Below are 22,601 nucleotides of genomic sequence, written 5' to 3'. Positions count from 1 at the left end.
GTAGTAGTGTAATTTGATTGTCTATCTGTCTGCCTGTCTACAGTATTTATAGTATGTCAATCAGCACAGTATCTAGATGCATGAAATGTGAACTATTTAAAGACACCCATTTCAAGGAGTCACAAACAATTTTGTGGGAGAAAATGAAACTAGGAATAGGTAGGTAGACCCATGATCAGAAGTAAGTGGACGCCTAAATCTTTAATTGATGGAAGGTGTGCTCAAGTCAGCCCCTGCTGACCAGTAAGCATATTTTCAGTGTTCTCTTTGGGACTGCAGCCTGGTGGTTTTGCTGGACCCTGATAAAAAGTTTGAGCCCTGCCAGTTCTTCTTGAGAAGTGCAAAATGGCTGTTAGCCTACCAGAAACTGCTAGCAAATACATGTGTGTCTGTCATACAATCTTCCACTTGTATTCTGTGTCATAATTTACACTTGGAAAAAGGATTTGGCAAGACCTGGGGCTGAAACTCTAGTTTGGCACTTAAAATGGCATGTTTTTCATATTCCCCAAACCCATTTATGCAAGTTCTTAAACCTCAGGTATGTGTATCAAGGGTACAGTAGGTCAGAAAAGTTGGTCAGAGTTGGCCTAAGAAGAGATGTTCCTGGCTCAGGTCACATATAAAAAGAAAAAATACTATCAAAAAATTCAGGTGTGGAAAATACTCATTAGGACAGAAGTACAGCTTTAGTGTGTGTGTGTTTTGGTTTGAATACTCCCGAAGTGCTGCTGCACTTTGTCACTTTATAGTGTGTGTGTGTGTGTGGTGTTCTTTGTGGGTGGGTCTGAATGACATCCAAGTGGAAAATTTCACAGTACAACAAACATGTGCAGTGTGTTTGCTGCTGCAAATGGAATAGTATGATGTAGACACGTGACATATTCCAAATAATGGCCCTGATCCTGCAGAATCATTGGTGGGTGTGGACACTTACAGCTCCACAGAATCCCCAGTGATGGGATTCAGTGGAAACATAATAATCCACCAGTGTGGATCCAATCGGGGCTTAATATCAAACAACAATGAGTAGTGTTTTCCCCTCTCACCATGGTAACAAAAATATCCTAGAATTGTTTTAATTATGAATTAGCTTCAGAATCAGACAGTTTGTGGAATAACTGTTCTGTGCTTTACTTGTTGGTAACAAGAGGGGCTCTTTACATTCTGGATCAGTGTTTGATGCACAATCTATAGTGGATTCTCCATATCAGCAGCTCATTAAACTGCATTTGGTCCAGTGAGCTATAGAAATCAGCTGTTCATTTGTTAGGCAATTGTCTGGATTCTTTTCTCTTTCTTCCTCACCTGTTTTTGTTTTTGTTTTTTTCAGATATTTCTTACATTATTTGGAAAAGAGAAGGCACCGGGGACCTGCAAACAATCAGGCTGCTTCTGAAAAATCTTTATGATAAAGGATAATCCAGGATTCCCTGTAGAAGAACATAGTGAATGATGTGAGTTAACAACTACAGTATGGTCGTTTGTAATTATGTCCTTTGAATGGATTTCAATATTTTGCTGTTCGGTTGGGACCTAAGTCCTATGAGGTGTTGAGCACACATTGTAAGTTGCTGAGCACCTGTAACTCCTTTGACATCAAAAGGAGTTTGGGTTAAGTTACTAGCCCAGACGTTGCACTTCATTATTTAAATTATGCTGTTGAGGCAGAGGCGAGGCACCTAAAGAGTGACATTGGGTTACTTTTTCCTCAGAGTGGTGTCATTTAGAGTGCTGCAGTTAGTGACACTGCTGTCAGTTTGATAGCTAAATGAATAAATTCTGTTCATTACTTGGCAGATTAAAAAGAAAAAAAATGCTCAGGACTAAAGTTTATTATCCAAGACCTCAGTTCAGGAGTTACACACCCACACACATTTTATTTAAATCGTTTGGCCATTATCGTATTAGAGGAACACAAATGTGGGGTGCCTTTCTGAACTTACACTGAAAACTGGAATTAATACAATATTTTGAGCAGGGCATTGTATTAGATTTAATGTGATTTTAAAAATAGCTCCTGTATAAATTCTTCACTCCCCTCATCGCATGAACATCCATCCACATGAATCAGAGTCACATTTACATATGCTCTTCAAGGGGAAGAATAGCCAGGCAGTTAAGGTCCTGCAGTGCAGAACTGCAGAGTCTCAATGCATAGATGAGACAGTGGTGTAGGGAGGAGAGTTTTAGGTTTATTTGGAACTGGGGAACCTTTGGGGAAAGGAGGAGCCTATATAGGAAGGATGGGCTCCACCACAACCAAAGCAGAACCAGATTGCTGGCATGTAAAATTAAAAAGGTTGTAGAGAATTTTTTAAACTAATGATTGGGAGAAAGCTGATGGGCGTGGAGGAGCACACGGTTCAGGAGGAGACATCCCTTAGGGATGAATTTATTCAAGGAGGAACTGTATATCCTACTAAGTAGGACAGAAAAGAAGTTGGTAAAACACAAGTAGAGGCTAGTGAGGAACAGTCAAATGTAAGAGTCCCATTTAAATACAACACATGAAGGCAAGCAACAGGAATTTTCCTCCAGAGCAGATTGGAAGAGGCCCTGGAGGCTTTTCGCCTTCCTCTGTAGCATGGGGCACGGGGCACTTGTTGGAGGATTCTCTGCTCCTTGAAGTCTTTAAACCATGATTTGAGGACTTCAGTAGCTCAGACATAGGTGAGAGGTTTATCGTAGGAGTGGGTGGGTGAGATTCTGTGGCCTGCATTATGCAGGAGGTCAGACTGGATGATCATGGTGGTCCCTTCTGACCTTAATATCTATGAATCTGTGAAACAGAATATAGATAAAACGTACAAGTGCTTGTATACAAATGCTAGAAATGTAAATACTAAGATAGATGAACTAGAGTGTGTGGCATTAAATGAGGATATTGATAGTTGTGGCAGAAACTTAGTGGAATGAGGATAATTAATGGAACATGGTAATATTAGGGTACAACATATAAAGAAATGACAGAGTAGGTCGTGCTGGTGGGGAGTGGCACTATATGTGAAAGAAAGTGTAGAGTCAAATAAAGTAAAAATCTTAGATAAATCAAACTGTACTATAGACTCTCTAAGAATAGAAATTCCATGCTTGAACAGTAAGAGAGTGGCAGTAGGAATTATTGCTGACCACCTGACCAGGACAGTGACCGTGAAATGCTCAGAGAGAGTAGAGAGGTTACAAAGGCAGAAAACACATTAATAATGAGGGATTTCAGCTATCCTCATATTGACTGAGAATATGTCACCTTAGTAAGGGATGCAGAAATAAAATTTCTAGACACCAAAAATGACTGCTTCTTGGAGCAGCTAGTCCTGGAACCCACAGTCTATTATAATTCCTTGATAGAGTCAACAAGCATATAGACAAAAGTGATCCAGTCAATTATAGTGTACTTGGACTTTCAGAAAGCCTTTGACAAGGTCCCTCACCAAAGACTCCTAAGCAAAGTAAGCAGTCATAGGATAAGAGAGAAGGTCTCCTCATGGATTAGTAACTGGTTAAATGATAGGAAGCAAAGGGGAGGAATAAATTATCAGTTTTCGCAGTGGAGAGAGGTAAATAGCAAGGTCCCCCAAAGATCTGTACTGGGACTTGTGCTGTTCAACATATTCATAAGTCATCTGGAAATGGGGGTGAGCAGACAATACAAAATTACTCAAGATGTTTAAGCTGACTGTGAAGAGTTACAACGGGATCTCATTAACTGGGTGACTGGACAACGAAATGGCAGATGAAATGCACTGATCAACTGTGAATTTCAAAGTAATGTGCATAGGAAATCATAATCCCAAGTACACATACAAAATGATGGGTTCTAAATTAGCTTTTGCCACTCAAAAAAAAGATCTTGGAGTCATAGTGGATGGTTCTCAGAAAAATGTCTGCTAAATGTGCAGTGGCAGTCAAAAAAGCTAACAATGTTAGAAACCATTAGGAAAGGGTTAGATAATAAAAAGGAAAATATCATAATGCCACTGTATAAATCCGTGGTACACTCACACCTTGAATACTGCATGCAGTTCTGGTCACCCTGTCTCAAAAAAGATGTATTAAAATTGGAAAAGGTGCAGAGAAGGGTAACGAAAATTATAAGGAGTATGAAACAGCTTCCATCCGAGGACACATTAAAAAGCCTGGGACTGTTCAGGTTAGAAAAGAGACAATAAAGGAGGAATATGATAGAGGTCTATAAACTCATTACTGGTGTGGAGAAAGTAAATAAGGAAATGTTATTTACCCCTTCACATAACACAAGAACGAGGGGTCACTCAATGAAATTAATAGGCAGCAGGTTTTTTAAAAAGCATAATGAAGTACTTCCTCACACAACACGCAGTCAACCTTTGGAACTTGCTGCCATAGGTTGTCGTGAAGGCCAAAAATGTAACTTGGTTCAAAAAAGAATTAGTTCATGGAGGATAGGTCCACCAATGGCTATTAGTCAACATGGTCAAGGATGCAACTCCATGCTCTGGGTATCCCTAAACCTCTGATAGCCAGAAGTTGGGACTGGGTGACAGGGAAAGGATCACTTGCAATTGCCCTGTTCTCCTCTTTTCCCTCTGAAGCGTCTGGCACTGGCCACTATCAAAAGACAGGATACTGGGCTAGCATTGGTCTTATGCTCCTGTTCTTATGCTCCTGCAGTCATTAATAAATGGTACTATTCCCATGAGGACATGTTGAAGGGAACTGTGCAAATGATCTAATGTTCACAGTATTCTAGTATGTGTTGATTGTTTTCTAGGTTGTGAGGGTGCAGTGTATGTGGAAACAAATTTGAATGTTTTTATGTCGCTTTATGGTTTGTGCATTGTTCTAATGGGTCCAAGAATAACCCATATTCTTGTCTGAGAGTAAACTTTGAGAATTCCAATGTTTGATAAGTTGCCCTTTAAAAACCTTGTTCAGAACATGCAGCAGTCTTTTATGATGATAGTGGTGTTAATAACATAGGTGTAGATTCTTCCAGAATGGGCAAGTAGCTTTTATTTGAAGTGCTTGGATTTTCTCGAAATTAGGTATGTTTAAATAATAAAAATTAAGATGAAATCCCACATCCGGTGGATTTGAGTACAACATGCCATACTTCAGCTTCACTGATAGCTGTCCAGATTTTCTTCAAAAGTTTGGAAATTCCCAGCATTCCATATTTGTAGCACATGGTGTCAATGACCTTAAGGTCTTATTTTTGTGTTTTAATCCAATTACTGCCCCAGGACTACGGTCCACAGAGTGTTGTTGGAAGTGTCCGTGAGTGTGTGTAGGGCAAAAGAATATGACTGGAAACGTGGTTTAATATTTAGATTATAAGTGAAAGTGATACCAGTGGGTTCGTTCCCCACGGGATGTTTGTCAATATTATCATGTACACATAATTTGACACTCCAGTCAAATTCAGGCAGATATGGGTGTATCGGTTACATTCCTTTCGCACTTCGAAGGTTTTCTTGCAAAGATTTATTTTGCAAGCTGATGTGCTAGGACACAGCACAGGATGGCAGTACTAAAAAAGTACTGACATGCCACGCTTTGAGGTGCTGGCAGGAAATGTTTGCTCAAGCTCCTCCACTGATTGCAACACACTAGTACTGCATGCGGCGGGGAGTGGTTCAGGTCTCCTACAGCGTGGGGCTTTTTAGGTCAAGACCATTCATATAAACTCCACCGAGAAGCTAACTGTCACCCATTACAGAGAATGTAGCCTGTGTGTAATATGCTTTCTGTCTGATTCCGTTCTGCAACACCTTACGTTTCTGAACAGTACCCAGGGCAGTGCCATTTAGAGCACATTGTGGTGATCTACTGAGGTGATATCGAGGCTCATGTTGGAAAGGAAAAATAGTATGCTTCTTGTCAGGTGCAAATGAAGAGAAAGTGCTCCTGGCCACAGCTTTTACCTGGGCATCCAGGAGCAGTTGCTTTTGAGGAGCCATTGATGACTGATGGAAAGCACTTTAAATGTCACCTGACTTTGTATCTGGTCACACTTTGTTTCAGCTTGGAGAACTGTGCTACAACAGCTTGGCAATCAGCCAGTCGCTCTGCCTTCTAACAAAGAGACCAGAATACATGAAACAGGGATTGGTAATTTTCTTAGGAAATATCAGCACATAAATGTTTTAATTAAAAATATCGTTGTTCTCTGTCCTCATTAATTTCAGTGGTGTGCTCTCTTGTTAGGAGGTGTGTTGAGAGCAATCTGTCCTTTCACATTTTGAACAGTAGCTCTTCTGTTTCTTATAATCCCATTATTTCACTACCAGTCACATTTCAGAGCAAAAACTCAGTGAGTTGGGATCAGCACATTGAATCCACCTAGAAACGGTTTCATTGGCATCATTTTTCTCCCTCCCTTCCTTCTTTTCCCTCCTCCTTTTCCCTCATTTGGATTAAACAAATTTCTTTACAGTTTGCTTGCACAAATTAAGTCCACACAGTGCCTTTGCAGAGAGAAATGGAGAGATCATGAAAGTCCCTTAGGCAGGAATGTTATTTCATTCAGTACAATAATACGAGGGAAAGTTTAGGTTTTTTGCTGCAGTGTGTCTGGTACCTTGTATTTTCCAACATAAAATTTCCAATTAATATTTTCCTGGTAGTAGTCAAATGGGCTGAAAGAATGTATTTTGTTTAAACACTGAAAATATATTCCCCTACCCCCTAAGAAGCAGCAAGTAAATCTCCCTGTCTGCCTCAAAAAAGGTGTGTCTTTACCTATTTGCACTTGAGCGAAAACCTCTGGTATGGCTTATGGGAACGGGAAAATAAACGTCTAAATCATCTGTGTGGCAATAAGTTAAATACCCTCATTTTCTCTCTCTGGTTCTGTCTACACTGCAGTTAAACACCTGTGGCTGGCCCATGTCAGCTCACTCAGGCTATGGTGCTATTTAATTGTGGTGTAGACGTTCGGGCTCGAGCTGGTGAGTGGGTCCCAGAGCCCAGGCTTCACCCTGAGTCCGAACATCTGCACCGTAATTAAACAGCTCTGTAGACTGGGAGCCTGAGTCAGTTGACATGGGCCAGCTGGGGGAGTTTTATTGCCAAGTAGAGATACCCTGTGTTTAGCTTTTACTTGGAGCAAACTAGAGGTGGCCAGCTAGTAAACATCCCTGGTCCTTTGCTGTGACAAGCCTTTTAATGCTTGACTTCAATGGGAATTTGCCTGAGAGAGCACTCTGTCAGTCTGAGTAAGGATTTTAGGACTTACCCCCTAAAGTTTAGAGCCGGTGCTGTTTCATTTTCAGTATTATGCTATCCCTTCCCTACTCCTTACCCCTCACCAGTCCCTTCACGCTGGGCCTCCCTTATCCATACTTCACCCTCACTCCTCACTGTAGGTTGTTTTTTCTGCCACCTTAACCTACGACAGGGACTTTCCATGAACAGCTCCTTCCGGAGATGTCAGCGCTGCTTTCTGACTTGACTGGCAGGGATCACTGAAGTCCAGGAACACCCTTTCCCTGAAGCGCCACCTTCTTCGCATGTGTTCAGCCTCCCACTTGTGCAGCGGCAGCAGCCCCCTGAAGAGGAGGCATAAACCTGAAGCATAAACAAATTGTGAAAGGAATATGCTAATGGGCCTTGCCCAGTGGCACTTTGAGTGCAGCTTGATCCGCGAGACTGGATTGCTGCATTGTTGGGAAAGATGCGCAGTTTTGTACTCTGACAATGGCAAGCTCTACAGACCTTGAAAAGTCAGTGGAAAGTTTTGACACACTGTTGAACGTTTTGAATGTGCTTGTTTCTCAACTCCTTTTGCATCTGTATTCTAACCACTTCAGGGCTTTAGATGGAATTTACCAGGCTACCAACAAAGAGAGAGAACTGTATGTTTCCCTTCTTGCAAGCAAGTGCCCTGTACGTGCCATTTCGTATTTATAGGGATAGAGTAGAAAGCAGGAACTGCCATCATTTGAAAAATGTCTCTCTGAAACAGCAGTAATTTATTCTTAGGCTTTATTCTTGATTAAGAGCTACAGACAGCTGCAGCTTCCCTTTAAATAGCAATAGCCTCTATAAGCATGCGATACATTGGGCTTCAGGTTTCTGGCATTTCTCTGCCAAAAATCAGGAGTATTTCTCACCAAATAAATGTTCGTTCAGAAAGCCCTATTTCCTGGCTTTTATTTTACAACACCTGCTTTCAATGGACAGATTAGAACAGCTCAGACTGGCCAGTTGGGAGAGGAAGTTGAAACTGTCTGGCTCTCTTTTGGCATAAAGAAATCTGTAACAGTAAGTCCAGGCCTAAGTTTTGGCAGCTCTTTGTCTGGTAAATATTGGTTTAAAGTGAAAGCTTCGGAAATACAGAACAGCTACTGTACATATAGACAGATGAAATAGGCTGTTGCGAATTATGAGGTGGTGATTCCATCAAGAGAGTCTGATGATGTCATAAAGCCCAGACACTCATTTGACTCAGCAGTACCCAGACACCTGCATCCATGTCTGCACTGCCCCCCTAAACTCCTCTGCTGCTTCTCCAGACGCCCTTTCTCCTGCCTGCTGCCACCCAAAGTCCCAATTTCCTACCTTTCCTTCTCCCTGCTGCTTTTTTCAGACTCTGCTGCTGTGCTTCCTCCTTCAGTTTTTCAATTGCTCATCTGCCTCCCTGCCGCGTTCCACTCAGTGCTGCCAGTGCCTGCCACTTCAGTGAAAGGCTTTGCTGTTGCAGCAGCACTAGTTGGTTGAGTCTCATAATTCAGGGGTGTGAGGTTGCCCTCATAAATTACGGGATTTTTCCCCCCTGTATTCATGGCTTGCAGTTTGCAATCCATGTATTAAAGTAATTTTAAGTTAGAGCATTCATTACTTTCCCCTTGCTTTCTTCTTGGCCTATATAGCTTCCAAAAAACTGAGAAGTTACAATTTCTCCAGGGCTAAAATCCAAGTCTTTGATAGGCAGGTACAGTGCCTGGGGCCACTACATGTTGCTACTGGTTGTCAGCATTGTAAAACTTATCCTGCAGAACAAAGAAAGTAGGGCACAGAGGTTGTTCTTTTCTCTTACTATGGCAAGCTCTAGTTTCTTGCTTTCTCATGCCTTTTCTTCCTTGTCCTCCAAGCAAATGGCTGTAAGTTTAGGACTCCTGTGTTTGTGGTGAGGACAGGTTTTGCCTGAGCAAACAGATATTTTTGGCAGTCACTTCAGCTTTTGGCTGTCAGTCTTGTTTCGTGACCTCTCTTTCAGGAGAGCAGGCAATGATAGTACATTGGATCAAGTAAGCAAAGTAAGTAAGGTAGGTTAGTTTGTTAATTGTTATAGTGTGTAGGGGATTGCAGTATGGTCTGTGAGTGAAATATGGCTTATGAAATTTGACAGCGTAGCCTGTGCTTGCTCTCCTTTTTCATGTGCTGCTGTGATCTGTAGAGGCTCCAGGTCCTAGGATGCAGTGTGCTTTGGCCCAAAAGGCCTTCTACTCAGATCAAGCTGGAGCACTATGAGAGCACTATAGGCTCGATACACCACACTAGTGCATTAAAGTGCTCCAGTTTACATGAATTACACATGGTGCTTAGCTGAACAAAGCTTGGGTGCCTCTGCTGTTCAGCTACAAATTTTGTCTCCATTCTGCATCATCTTCTTGTCATCACGGTGATGAATCCTGGTCACGTGCCACCTGAGGCACATTGTGCATATGCTAAGAAGACGACTGATTGTAGTACTGCTGCGTTTGTGCAGCTCTATTGGTGATCTATTTCCCTATGCTCATAATGACGCTGGTAGTACCTAGCAACATGCCAGGGCTACTGTAAAGGCTGTCGCAAGAAAGGAATGTAAGTTAAGCTCGCTCATAAGAGAATTTTCCACTTTTCTGTGCTGGGCGTGCATCCAAAAGGAGAGGTTGATGTCACTGGTGTGCTAGTTACAAGGGATCATGGACCAATGAGTCCTGCTAGTAGAAATACTATTCCATTGAGAATAACATGCTCATTCATGTCTATTACAGATTTGTTTGCAGCCTGCCAGGTGTGCTGACCTCATCCTGTATGTGTTGTGTAAGGATGGTATATGATCTCAGAGAAATTGGTGGTATCTGTGTTTCTTCTGACTGAGTTTCATGTTTCTGGTTGTTAATCAGCATTGGTGTTCAGCGTTACGGACACTGACAAATGTTTCTAATGCATCTGGTGGCACAGAGGTCAAGAGAGAGATGATGAAGCAGCAAGTTACCAGGATTGCTCTTGGCTTCTTTCCCTGTCGACATGTCAGAGCTAGAGACAGATCGACATAACCTAAGGATATGTAGTCTTTCATTTGGCTATAATGGATTCTCCAAGCTCCTCTTTAAATAACAAAGCTGTTCTTCCTATTACCACAAATCAAGTTTACTGCAATCAGTTACAATAAAAAAGGTCTGTTTAATTTTATTTTTGTATGAGGATGGAAGAGGATCTTATGGACTGCCCATTAGTTGCCAGGCTAGTTAGCCTTCACTCTGAACTGGGGTGCCCTAGTAGTTCTCTTTCTTTCACTGCAGTGTAGGTTTCAGTCATCTTTCAATAGTGAACTCTGCTGAAGAATTAAAAAATTAAGGCCAATAAAAATGTCAGGCAGGCCTGGTAGGAAAGTTGGTATGTCTGGACTGAAGTATAGGATGCTGGCTTTCTTGGTAAGTGTAAATTTGTGAACAGAGGTGATGTGTGAGACACAATATGAGAGGGAAACCTCAGAAAGGCACACCACCAAAAAATGGTGCTTTAAGCTTTAATCCGTGAGCAGCTTGTTTCTTTGGCAAATGTACCATGTTTCCTCAATGTCCTGCTTCAGCATTTCTGATGTAATTAATTTACAAAAACAAACCTGAGGTAACACCAAGTTTGTGTGAGATGGAAGTGAATTTGATGCTCAGTGAGGGATAATTGACAGGAGGAAGTGTAGTGCAGGGAGACGACTGCAGCAGCTGACACATTATACTTTGTGTTTGTTTGGGGTTGAAGGGTTGGATGGGGACTGTGTGTTTGTTTTGCTTCGAGATCATGAGTTTTAGGCAGCTCTGTTAAAAGTAAAATTAACTCCTGTTGAACTGAAGCCAAGCAGTGTATCTTCCTCATGCACTCAGATTCCAGGATTAAGGCAACACCTCTTAGATCCATTTCATGTTTAACTGATTTTTTTTCTTTTATTACAAGCTAAATTACGGTAAATTTAATTCCCCACTGGGCAGACAGACAGCAGCGTAGATACAGGTACAAGTTCCATTCCCATTACAGTTAACTAGTGAAACCCATCAAACTGCAGATGTTTGGCTTGGAAAATCTTCTTCCTATTCCTGATCTTGTTTGCAAAAAGAGAGTGAGCTTCTGTGTCCACCATCCTAACAGTGGTGCCTTGTGTTAAATTAATTGAAGCAAGTGGTCTTCATTAGGTCAGGTATTGCTTTGATTCTGATCTAGTTCTCTCTTTCCTACAGGCACCCTTAGACTTTCCCACTTCTAAATCACTTTGTCCATCTGGTTAGTGTTTTGATTTGGCGAAGTACCATAAATTTATAGCAATTAATATAGTGTTCCCTTCTTCCCCTTCATCTGCCAAAACACTTGGGATGCTGTACAACAGAATAAAAACAAGTACAGGACAAACATTATAAGAGAGTACCCTCTGAAAAAGAACGTACAACGAAAACTGTTGTGTTGTAAACTTCAGCACATACAACACGGCAGTAAGCATCATGTATTGATCTGTAAGCCTCCTGCAGTTCTTGGCTCAAGAAGAGGCCATGGGAACTGACCCATCATTTTCTTTCACCTTGCTTCAGCTGTAGTTCAGTGAGTAAAAAGGGTCAGATATTGAAGGTTTACCAGATGGCATATCAAGAAGCAGTCTCAGGAGACCTGGTGAACTGCAATCAGGGCACGCAGTGTTAGGGAAAACACTGAACAAGCACCCATACACCTTGTAATAGCCCTCTTCTGTGCCCTCCCCCAGACCAACAGAGACTGTTTGGCCAAGTAAGATCCTGTCACTGCTGACAAATATGGATTTTCTGTTATGGTTCTTATTCTAGACATGATGCTTTGGAGTTCCAAGAGGGCAGAGGATGGGTGAGGAACAAGAAATCCTAGACAGACCATAACAATTGATGGAAAAGGGGAATGAAATTTAAAGGAGTTTGATTTTTTTTTTTTTTACAGCCTTATACCCCACTCTTCGAATCATCATCCCACACCACCAGGTGCATAAGGCAGAAATCAATTGGCATCCCTATCCTAGTATGTTTAGATGCAATATTGCCACTTCAGCTACCCACTTCAGCCATCCTCCAAGAACTGCAGAAAATTGGCCAACGGCTTAGGTTGGGTCAGGCAACCTAGTTAGTTATCTGTGTACCTCCCCCACAAATGGGATTCTTATCAAATGAAAATTTAGAAATCGCATTCATGCTTCACCCAAAAATAGGGCACCGTAGCTAACTGAAGGCTATGTTAAAGACCTACTGTATCTCTTCACCCATTGTTTTTACACGTAAGATTCTATTCTAATGAAGCTGATTGTGTGTTAGTTTTATCTGCTTAGGACAAAATGCTGAGAGAGATTTGAGATGTTTTGCTTTGTAAAGGTTGTTAATATTTTGACTCTGATGGTAATTTAGGGTTACATGATAAAACCAGGGGTGAGTAATCGTTACGATTTGGTATTTTAATATATTCCCAATTCTAATTGTGCTCATGAGCATTAAAAAGTAGATAGGTTTGTTATAAAACGTTGCTTAAAAGAAAGTTATTGAGCATACTGGAGCCAGTTTTCAAAAGTTAATAACTGAACAGCTTTGGTCACTTTAAAATAAATGACAATGACAAAAACTAAAACTACTTGCTCAGCATAGTAGTGTGCTGGAAATGGCCTCTTGCTTTCTGCTTTGTTCCCCTGACTGGCACCTTCTTGAGAAGTGCAGCTGGGAATGAATAGGTGTGTGTGTGGGGGGCGGGGTGTGTGTGTGTCGTCAGTCATCATGTGTCTCGGAATGTAAAAAGTGATCACAAAAAGCCCAGAACTTGCTGTTTTTGGCAAGTAATTTATTTTGGTTGCTTGACTTCCTGATTCTTCTCACTTAGAGGGTGCATTAGTGTTTGGTGAATCAAGCCCATAGTGTGATACTTAGGCCTCTTTTTGGACCATCTTGTAAAATGGATCGTCCTTAGGATATCATGTCAGCACTAGAATGGACAAGTAGCTGTGTTGTATTGTTTGGGACTGGCAGTTGCAGCTTCATTCCAGGATGGGGTTCATGATCTGCGGTCATGAAGGGTCTGAATGCACTGCAATAAAACACCTGTGGCTGGCCTGTGTCAGCTGGTTCGGGCTGCAGGGCTATAAAATTGCAGAGTAGAGGTTCAGGCTTCGTGGGGGCCAGCCAGAGGAGTTTTATTGCTGTGTAGACGTGACTTAAGTCAGTGGATAGGATTTTGAAAGAGTGGAGAAAGCTTTGTTAACTGAAATGGCTGGGTCGGACTCAAAGAGGAAGAGTTTGCTGTTCTAAAACATAGCACACATTTTAGACATTCTTATCAGAGCACTCAGTTAAGCAGTTATGTGGAATACTGATAAAGTAATGTGTGATAACAGGCTTCGTAATTTAAAATGCCCAAACTTGGCATGTGCTATAGTAATATAAAGTAGTAACACCAATGAGACTCGAGTTTTGGAATTCCTGGTTCTGCTTACTTGCTTCACTAACAGATCATTGCATAAACATTGACTTAATGCCTTCTATACTAGAGAGATATGCATTTCTGTCAGAAGGGATGTTTGGTCTAGGCTGGTTCTGCATAGTCCCATATGGGAGTAGCTAATATTAGCTGGTCTTTAAGGAGAGGGGAAAAGCTAACATTTTACTTTATCACCAGTGGATTTGCTGGAAGTCTGTTTTATGTAAACCACATCAGTAAAAATAGTATGTAGATGATTTTTCTATTTAATTGTAGAATCTCACCTGTGTCCCCTCTGAAAGCTGATGATAGATTTCACTGAACTGGCAGATAGGAGTTTACCAGGAAGCATTAAGTGGACAACTTGTTCAAAGCACTGTCTTAAACTGACCCTCAGTCAGGATTTAAGAATACAAACAACAACTGGGTAGAAAGCGGTAGGTGAATGAATGGATCGCCAGGGTGAGGATGCAAACGTCAATTTATATATAAAGCTTTTATTTCACTCTTCAAAATGAGCCCACCCCTTTATCACCCTGAGTACAGAGGATGAGTTTCTTGATTACAAACTTGGGTCATGATGCTACCAGATGATCTGTGCAGGCACAGTGGGCTGCCTATTTATCTTGTCAGGACTGGAATGCTGAAGCAAGAGAGCAGTGCTTCTCCATCGTCAAAAAGAGAAACTAGAAAGCAGATAACTGACCTTGTGTTGGCAAAGGCTAGCTCCAAAGGTAACGCTTAAAAGTAATGCTAGGTGTTTTTCAAAAAAGCCTTTCAACAAAATAAACATAATTACAGCAACATGGACCTTCTTAAAAGGGCTACCTTCAAATGGTTTACTGATTTGGTTAGTATTTTAAGGCTTGAGCTCTAATGCAGGCCAGGGGCTATAATTTTTTATTCCTCCTGCTTCAATACTTCAGAATGTTGTAAACGGTAAAGCACTCTGTCCAATTCACTGTCTGATACTCAAACCGGATATGATTTCACTGTTGCTGAAACTGAAAATTGACTTATGCAAAACTCAGTTTTGTGTCTATCATATGGCCCTTCAAGACCCTGGATATGGGTCTCGAACAGTCCATGTGTCTGGAACATGTGTCAGTGGAGCCCCGATCTTGGGAGCACTCCCTATGCAACTTGACATAGATGAATCAGCAGAATTCTGAAATTCTGCCCTTGATTACACCTTTGTGTACCCTATTTACTTCAAAGAGGGCTGCAAAGATCTAACTGTCAGAAGAATTTGGCCCCTTGTGATGAATAAAGTTGCAAAATAATTGCAATGTGATGTTGGGGCGAAACATGGTGAGTTTTCATTTGTGACGTTTTATTAATACGTGATGGTAGAGACCTATTCCATGGTACTCTTTCATATAGCTTTGTGTATAAATCTCAAGATCTCTTATTTGTTTTGTTTCAAATTTTAAAATTCACCTTTCTAACAAATAAGCATAAATAAGTATTTCTGCACATAGACTTAAAAAAAAGAAGAAATGAGGGAAAGTGCTTTTTAAATATTGTTATTTAAAGCAGTCCCTTTTCATTTGTGGGGAAAAAGAAAAAACTGTAAATCTCCAGCCCTGGTCAGATTTAGTTAAATAGCATTAAACATGGTCAGATTAAGTACAGATTAAGCCATAACTGAAGTTAGAACAATGTGTCTTTGAGGGAGTTTCTCTTGGAGTTTTAAGTAGAGTTGGGCAAAGGAAAAAGCTGGCATATGGATCCAAACTTTCCAAAATCTGCTGGTGTTTAGATCCAATTATTTGGTTTTGAGATACACTAAACGCCAGCAAAGCAAAGCAAAGTTAGGATCCAGATCCCAACTTCCTCAATGTTCAGAGTTGCTTAGATTTGAGTTTTGATTCAGGCCCAACTCTAGCTTGAAGAGACCATCTTGTGCTTTTGTCACAAATATAAAGGGAAGGGTAAACCCCTTTGAAATCCCTCCTGGCCAGGGGAAAGCTCCTCTCACCTGTAAAGGGTTAAGAAGCTAAAGGTAACCTCGCTGGCACCTGACCAAAATGACCAATGAGGAGACAAGATACTTTCAAAAGCTGGGAGGAGGGAGAGAAACAAAGGGTCTGTGTGTCTGTCTGTATTCTGTCTTTGCCGGGGATAGACCAGGAATGGAGTCTTAGAACTTTTAGTAAGTAATCTAGCTAGGTATGTGTTAGATTATGATTTCTTTAAATGGCTGAGAAAAGAACTGTGCTGAATAGAATACCTATTTCTGTCTGTGTATCTTTTTTGTAACTTAAGGTTTTGCCTAGAGGGGTTCTCTATGTTTTGAATCTAATTACCCTGTAAGGTATCTACCATCCTGATTTTACAGGGGGGATTTCTTTATTTCTATTTACTTCTATTTTTATTAAAAGTCTTCTTGTAAGAAAACTGAATGCATTTTCATTGTTCTCAGATCCAAGGGTTTGGGTCTGTGGTCACCTATGCAAATTGGTGAGGCTTTTTATCCAACATTTCCCAGGAAAGGGGGGTGCAAGTGTTGGGAGGATTGTTCACTGTTCTTAAGACCCAAGGGTCTGGGTCTGTAGTCACCTAGGCAAATTGGTGAGGCTTTTTATCAAACCTTGTCCAGGAAAGGGGGGGGGTGCAAGTGTTGGGAGGATTGTTCACTGTTCTTAAGACCCAAGGGTCTGGGTCTGTAGTCACCTAGGCAAATTGGTGAGGCTTTTTATCAAACCTTGTCCAGGAAGTGGGGTGCAAGGTTTTGGGAAGTATTTTGGGGGGAAAGACGCGCCCAAACAGCTCTTCCCCAGTAACCAGTATTAGTTTGGTGGTGGTAGCGGCCAGTCCAAGGACAACGGGTGGAATATTTTGTACCTTGGGGAAGTTTTGACCTAAGCTGGTAAAGATAAGCTTAGGAGGTTTTTCATGCAGGTCCCCACATCTGTACCCTAGAGTTCAGAGTGGGGGAGGAACCTTGACAGCTTTCCTTGTCTGTTTTTTGTATCCACGTGTCATATCCTGTCTCGTCAGATACTCAGATTATGATCAAATGTCAGGATATGTGTACAGTGCCTAGCACAATGGAGCCCTCCCTGACCTCTGATTGGGGCCTTTAGTCACTATCACAATACTAATAGTAAATAACAACAGAAAACCCATTGACTAATTGTTGAGTTATCTAAGGGAAAGGTACACGCTAGAAACAAGTCTTCTCTCTTGAAATGAGTGTGACATCTCTTGGTTTCTACAATATCTTTGAAATTCTTCTCTTTGTCTCCTTCCTACCAGTTAAGAGACTAGTAAATGCCCAAGTTCTGTCACTTTACTAACACAACCTTTTGCTTTCTGGCCTCCTACTATTCCTCAGAAGCTGCTGCTTCCATTTTCTTTTCATGCTGCTCTGACCATGTCGTCTTATCACTCTTGGTTCAGTGGCTTTCCTCTTCTTCTTCTGCATAAAGTTCAAGCTCCTTTTCTTCAGGGCATCCATGTCTCACCCGGCAACTTCACCTCAGCACTCCTACCATCCCATATCCCGCCGCTCCCCGCTACTCTTTTAGTAAATATGCCCTTTGTTTCTGTTACTCCTATCTAACGTTTTTGTCTTCATCCCACTGCTTTCCACTTAATGTAGATTAAGTTCCCTCATTCTCCTCCTTACATCCATTTGCATTGTGACACGTTGCAATTACGATGACCACCCGCCGCTCCAATTCTATATTTTATTACCTTATATTCCGTATTGTACCAGCTTGTGTCTTTATAGTGCTTGCCTATTGGTGCACAGAAGCTGTTTATTTGTTTGGCACAGCTCTCCTACTTTATATTGCTTTGTACACTGATGGCACTATAATAGTAGTAATAAAATTGTGGGAAGGCTAATGCATTATCTCATGTTTAGCAACTCCTGTTGTAGGGAGCATGTGTTTATTTTGTACGCTTGGATGCTGTTTTTAGCTAGTACTGTATATTAAAAAGAGATATTTAAATTTGACTAACCAATCTTCATGGCTGAGAGAATAAGCATCAAAAGGTATGTGGGAGCTGCTGTCTGAGTGATACCAGTACTTTGTGTCTTGCATTTGGTGATATATGTAGCTTTGACTCAGAAGTTTCCATTGATCTATGAACCCTGATAATGTCAAGATAGTTTACTTTGGGGAGAGACTCTAGTACAGTAATAAAATTCAGCTACTGACTAGTAAGCTTGAATAGAGCCCTGCACGGATACAAAATTTGTATCCGCATCCAATCCGTGATCCGCAAACATGGTCCACGGATATGGATATAAAGTGGATATCCACAGATTTGCAGGGATCTAAGCATGAGCTCTTTTTTCACAAAAGGAAGGTGATTTGCAAGTTGAATTTTGGGCAGGAAATATTTGTGAAAGGACTTTATCCTTTCATCTGGTGTGTAAAAAAGTGAGCAGCTCACCATGGCCTCTTTAGTTTCTGGCCCAAAGAGCTTACAATCTGTACATGTAGATTGGCTCCTAAATCAACCTGTGTTCTTAGTCAGTTTGTAACAAATTACTTCAGGTTTATCCTGCTGTGGCTCGTTGTAATGGATGAGCAAACATACATTAAGTATCCACATGAACTTTTGTTCAAAACCCAAAACTTGAATCAAACTGAACTTTTTATAGAGGGTTTCAGACCTTTTGGTTATTAACCTTTCATTTATTATTGTTTTTCTTTTATTTTTGTGCACTTCTGTACATCCTTCTTTCATAAATTCATTGAAGTTGGAGGTGCAAAAGATCTGTTAATTTAAGTCAGCCAGTCCATTTTCCTGACAACACAGGATTGTTCCCTACAGTGTATTTTCAAGAGTTTTGACCCATCTAGTTTCAAATGTCCAGAAGTCCAAGGGTTTCCACCACTTCCTTTGAGACTACATACCACAGCCTAATAGATCTTGTTTCATCGTATTCAACCTAAGTTATTACCTCTTTAAATTTCCTCCCATAGTCCTTGTTATACCTCACACATCATCTGAAGTAATTCCTCCCTTTTTGTTGGCTATTATCATGTTCTTTTGACATTTCATTGGGGACTGGAAGCAGAAATACTGATACAAAACAAAACAGGTATTCTTACAGTATTTCCAAAATGACAGAAAGCAAGTGGCAATGGAAGCTTCATGACAAGCTGCTCTCATGAGATGTCAGCCCTGATTCTTTTGACCGAAGTATGGATTTACTATGGATAGACACCCAGACTTTTCTATGCATATACGAACCAAACACCTGAACCTTTTGTATTTCACCTCTCATTGACTGAAGTGGTACTGCAACACCTTTAATTTCTGAAATCCTCATTTTATATGTCTACCTTTAATTTCCTTCTTCCCCTCTGGCCTCATTTCTTTATCATCCTGCCTGTTCTCTCTGCTCCCCGACCACTAGATTTCCTTTTCTTTTTCATAGTAGACAATAGAGTCACGTCCCACATGGCCCCACCATCTGGAGCAACTTCCCTGACTCATGTTCCTTAGGAGATTCATCTCTTAAACCTGCCCTGTATGTGTTAAGCTTCTTTCTAATTAAACAATCATTGTCTGCCCCAAGGTTTCTAGTTTCCCTGAGCTAACTCATTTTCCTCACGACATGTAGTCTTTGCTATCCTCCTTCACTTCTGTGTTAGGCAGATGAGATATGTTGCAAGCTATATCTAATAGCAGTGTGGACATATAGGCCCTGATACAGAAAAGTGCTTAAGTGCATACTTAAGTCCATCCCTGTTTGGGACAGCCCTTAAGCACATGCTTAAATCCTTTTTTTTCCAGTAGATTTAGTTAACTTAAAATTAAGCTTGTGCTTAAATGATATTCAGAATAGGAATGTTTTCCCAAATAGTGGCCCTATACAGTATAATCAACTGTGAAGCGCATGTGATATTTTCATGTAAAAGATGCCAACGAAAAACACATGGTGTGGTAGGTGTGTAATGGAAGTTTGAAGCAGGGGAGTGAGGTATTAAGTATGATTTGAAATATGTATTCTCTCTTCTCCGAAAGAAAAACTGAAAATATCATAAAATCAAACAAAAAAATGACAGCTTTGATTTCTGGTCTGTCATTTTGAAAGTGTGGAGCATGTAGATTTACTCTTTTGTTTTACTGTGAGATTTTCAGTTCTTGACCTAGCATCCAGATTTTATACTACATTTGGCTCTCGTTTACAGAAAATGAGCTCGGTGCACATTATCTGCACTGTGTTCACTGACATGGATTGGTCTTAATAAAGCATAGGAATACGCAGCTCAGTATTTGGAGAACTGCAGATTGAACCTCCTACAGATCAATGTGGTGAAAGAACCTGATGCTAAAGACCCACTCTGAATTGTGTTACTGTATTTATAGCATTGGATGTGGGGATTACAGTCACATATCCTGCCCATATTGTTTTTAAATCAGTAACCAACCTCAGCTGCAGACCCCCAGTGACAGAAAACCTGCTTGGAGTGGGGATGTACCAGCACAAGTCAGCCACATGACCTGAGATCAAAAGTGCAAAGGGTGGGCTGATACACTGGTTGAGTGCAGCTCTTCAGCAGCTTCATATATAGGGTGAGCAGATGTACTGTTTTTAAAGGGACAGTCCCGTTTTTGGGGACTTTTTCTTATATCGGCACCTATTACCCCCCCACCCCCACCCCCTGTCCCGTTTTTTCACAGTTGCTATCTGGTCACCCTATTCATATACAGCCTGAGTGTTTGAAATCTGCTGTTCCTATAGGGAGACTGTTCCCTTCCAGCATCGCTCTCCTGCAGTCATAGGGGATTGAAAATGCATTTCCCTTTGCCCACAAGAAGAAAGCTGGCACACTGTGTCTCAAGAATTCGGGTTGTACTTTGAGTAACAGTTATTCTTAGGGAGAACAGCAATTGTGTATACACAAAGGTAGCTAACTTCAACTTTGTCTGTTCCTGGAGCAGACACCACCTCCCTTTCTGAAACCTGCAGTATGCACAGAGTCATCTAGTGGTTGAACTGCATAACTGCAAGTAACAGTCGCTTAAAGCAACCCCTGCAACACTGTATATTAATTCTGATAGCCATATATCAGTTCTGTCACATCCATATTAAACAACTTTGACATCACAGTTGCAGCCCACAGAAGCCAGCGCTATTTAACAGATTGTAAGGAGACCTGAACGGTATGGATGGGACTGTGTTACTGAGGGATAGTAAATCAATAAATTGGGCAGAATAAAGTTGCTGTGTGTCTTGATAGCACCCTTAGGGATTATTTTGTCCTTTTTCTTGGTTTGCTATCCCTATCTAAACAACTTAATCTGTACTGTTCAGGCTTCCTAATAATCCTTCTCTGCAGAGCTTTCACAATCATAATCACACCCTTCCTGCCAAAACCATAGAGCAGTGTCAGAGTCCAACCTTTGTGACATCTTAGTCTCTTCTGAGTACTGGCACCACTTGAGAATATTTTTAAGTCTGTCCGAGCGTGTGCGCATATGATTTTCAAAGTCTAAACTTGTAAGTAAAGAATTTCAACCACAACCCTAAGTTAACGGGGGGTTTGTTTTTATCCTCTTTAAAACTGATAAAGTAACTGAAGCAAATAGAGTGAATTATGGTGACTGTGCTTCCACTGTCTGTTTACTACAGTCCCTTCTGCATGGCTGTGTTTTTGTACACATAGAATAGAACCTCTTCCCCTCCCCCCCCCCCCCCCGATCCCCATGGATCGCTCCTATTTTACCTCCCTTAGGGGCCCGAAGTACGGTACAGAAAATCCTCTCTTTAACAGAGGAATACAGAGTGCAGCTTCCTCTTGGGCCTATTAACTCTCTCCTTAAATTGGCTATCAGAATGGATCACAACATAAGAATTCAAGATGCTGCTTCTCACCTCCGCAGCACTCCCGGTCCCTTTGGGCTGACAATCAAGGGACCAAACTCAAGGGTTAAACTTGGACTCCTTCCTCACTAAGATGCTGCAGTTAGACTGTTGGGCCAGGCCAGAGCAGTATTTTTAGGCATTTTAGAGAAATCTGTTGTCCCTAGTGAACTATTGCGTCACTCCACGTCTTGTTCTGTAGAAAGTGTCAGCACCGCCATGCTTGTCAGGTCATTGAATGTTTCTTTGACATTGCACTTGCTGGTTTTGAGCTATGGAATATTTCTAGGTAAAGTTATCATAATACAAACTGCAAATTGAGAAGCTGAATAGTTGTGGTTAGTATGTCTATAGCAGTGATGACATGGGAAAATATTTTGTTTTTCTCCAGATGACTGTTTGAGGTTAGTTCTAGGCCATTTTGTTGTGATGTGCCAGCTAAAAGGATGGGAGCGTGACTTAGACATAAGCAGGTTTTGTTTTGTTTTTTAAAGCCCGATTAAGATTTATTGTCAAAGTAAGGGGGGTTTTTTGGTAAATAGAAAAAGTAAGAGCCACCATTTTAAAGGGGGGGAAATTGACTCCTATTCAGCACACTTGAGTTCAGCACACTTCCTAGTCTAACAAAAGAGGTACTTCATAGATTCATACAATGGCTTTGCATGGCAAGAGTGGCCAAAGTGTGGGCTTCAGAGCAAATGCAGCCTAGAGAGTTCTGCTAAGGTATTTGCAGCCACTCTTCCTTTAATACATAGATGATGTGTAGAGACAACATATACCACCATGCAATGCCTGATGCTCAAAGCCAGCTGGAGCATTGCATGGTGGAGTCTGCATCTGTGCAGGCTTCACATCTATATTAAAGTTGTGGGTGCCTAACATTTTGAAGATGATGCCATTGGACGTAATGGGGCATGGAGTACAGCCCTCCTGCTTGTACTGAATATCACACAACTCCATTAGTTATAATAGGTTCTAAGTTCACCAAAAGGAGTCACTGTGCTGTGTCAAGTATACAGTACATGGAAGATCATGGTTCCAGACCCTGCTGATAAAGAAGGAGGGTTAGCTTGGAAATGATGGTAGATATCTTCATGTCTGA

At 41.2% G+C, this 22,601-nt stretch overlaps 1 protein-coding gene across 13 annotated transcripts in view; it reads left to right on the top strand.

Moving 5' to 3' along the window:
• ATXN1 (ataxin 1) overlaps positions 1-22,601 on the top strand; it is a 280,037-nt gene that overhangs the window by 161,204 nt on the left and 96,232 nt on the right. For 12 of the 13 annotated variants that reach the window (XR_012157326.1, XM_073331975.2, XM_073331971.2 and 9 more), the window contains one exon: positions 1,334-1,457. The gene's annotated coding sequence lies outside the window, so the exon portion shown is untranslated. Of the gene's footprint in view, positions 1-1,333; positions 1,458-5,940; positions 6,094-22,601 lie in introns of those variants that run through there. The other variant, XM_073331979.2, reaches the window with a different exon arrangement.

The sequence above is a fragment of the Lepidochelys kempii genome, chromosome 2, assembly GCF_965140285.1.
Source record: "Lepidochelys kempii isolate rLepKem1 chromosome 2, rLepKem1.hap1, whole genome shotgun sequence".
In the NCBI taxonomy this organism is placed as follows: domain Eukaryota; kingdom Metazoa; phylum Chordata; order Testudines; family Cheloniidae; genus Lepidochelys; species Lepidochelys kempii.
This window is presented reverse-complemented; position numbering and strand designations above follow the sequence as displayed.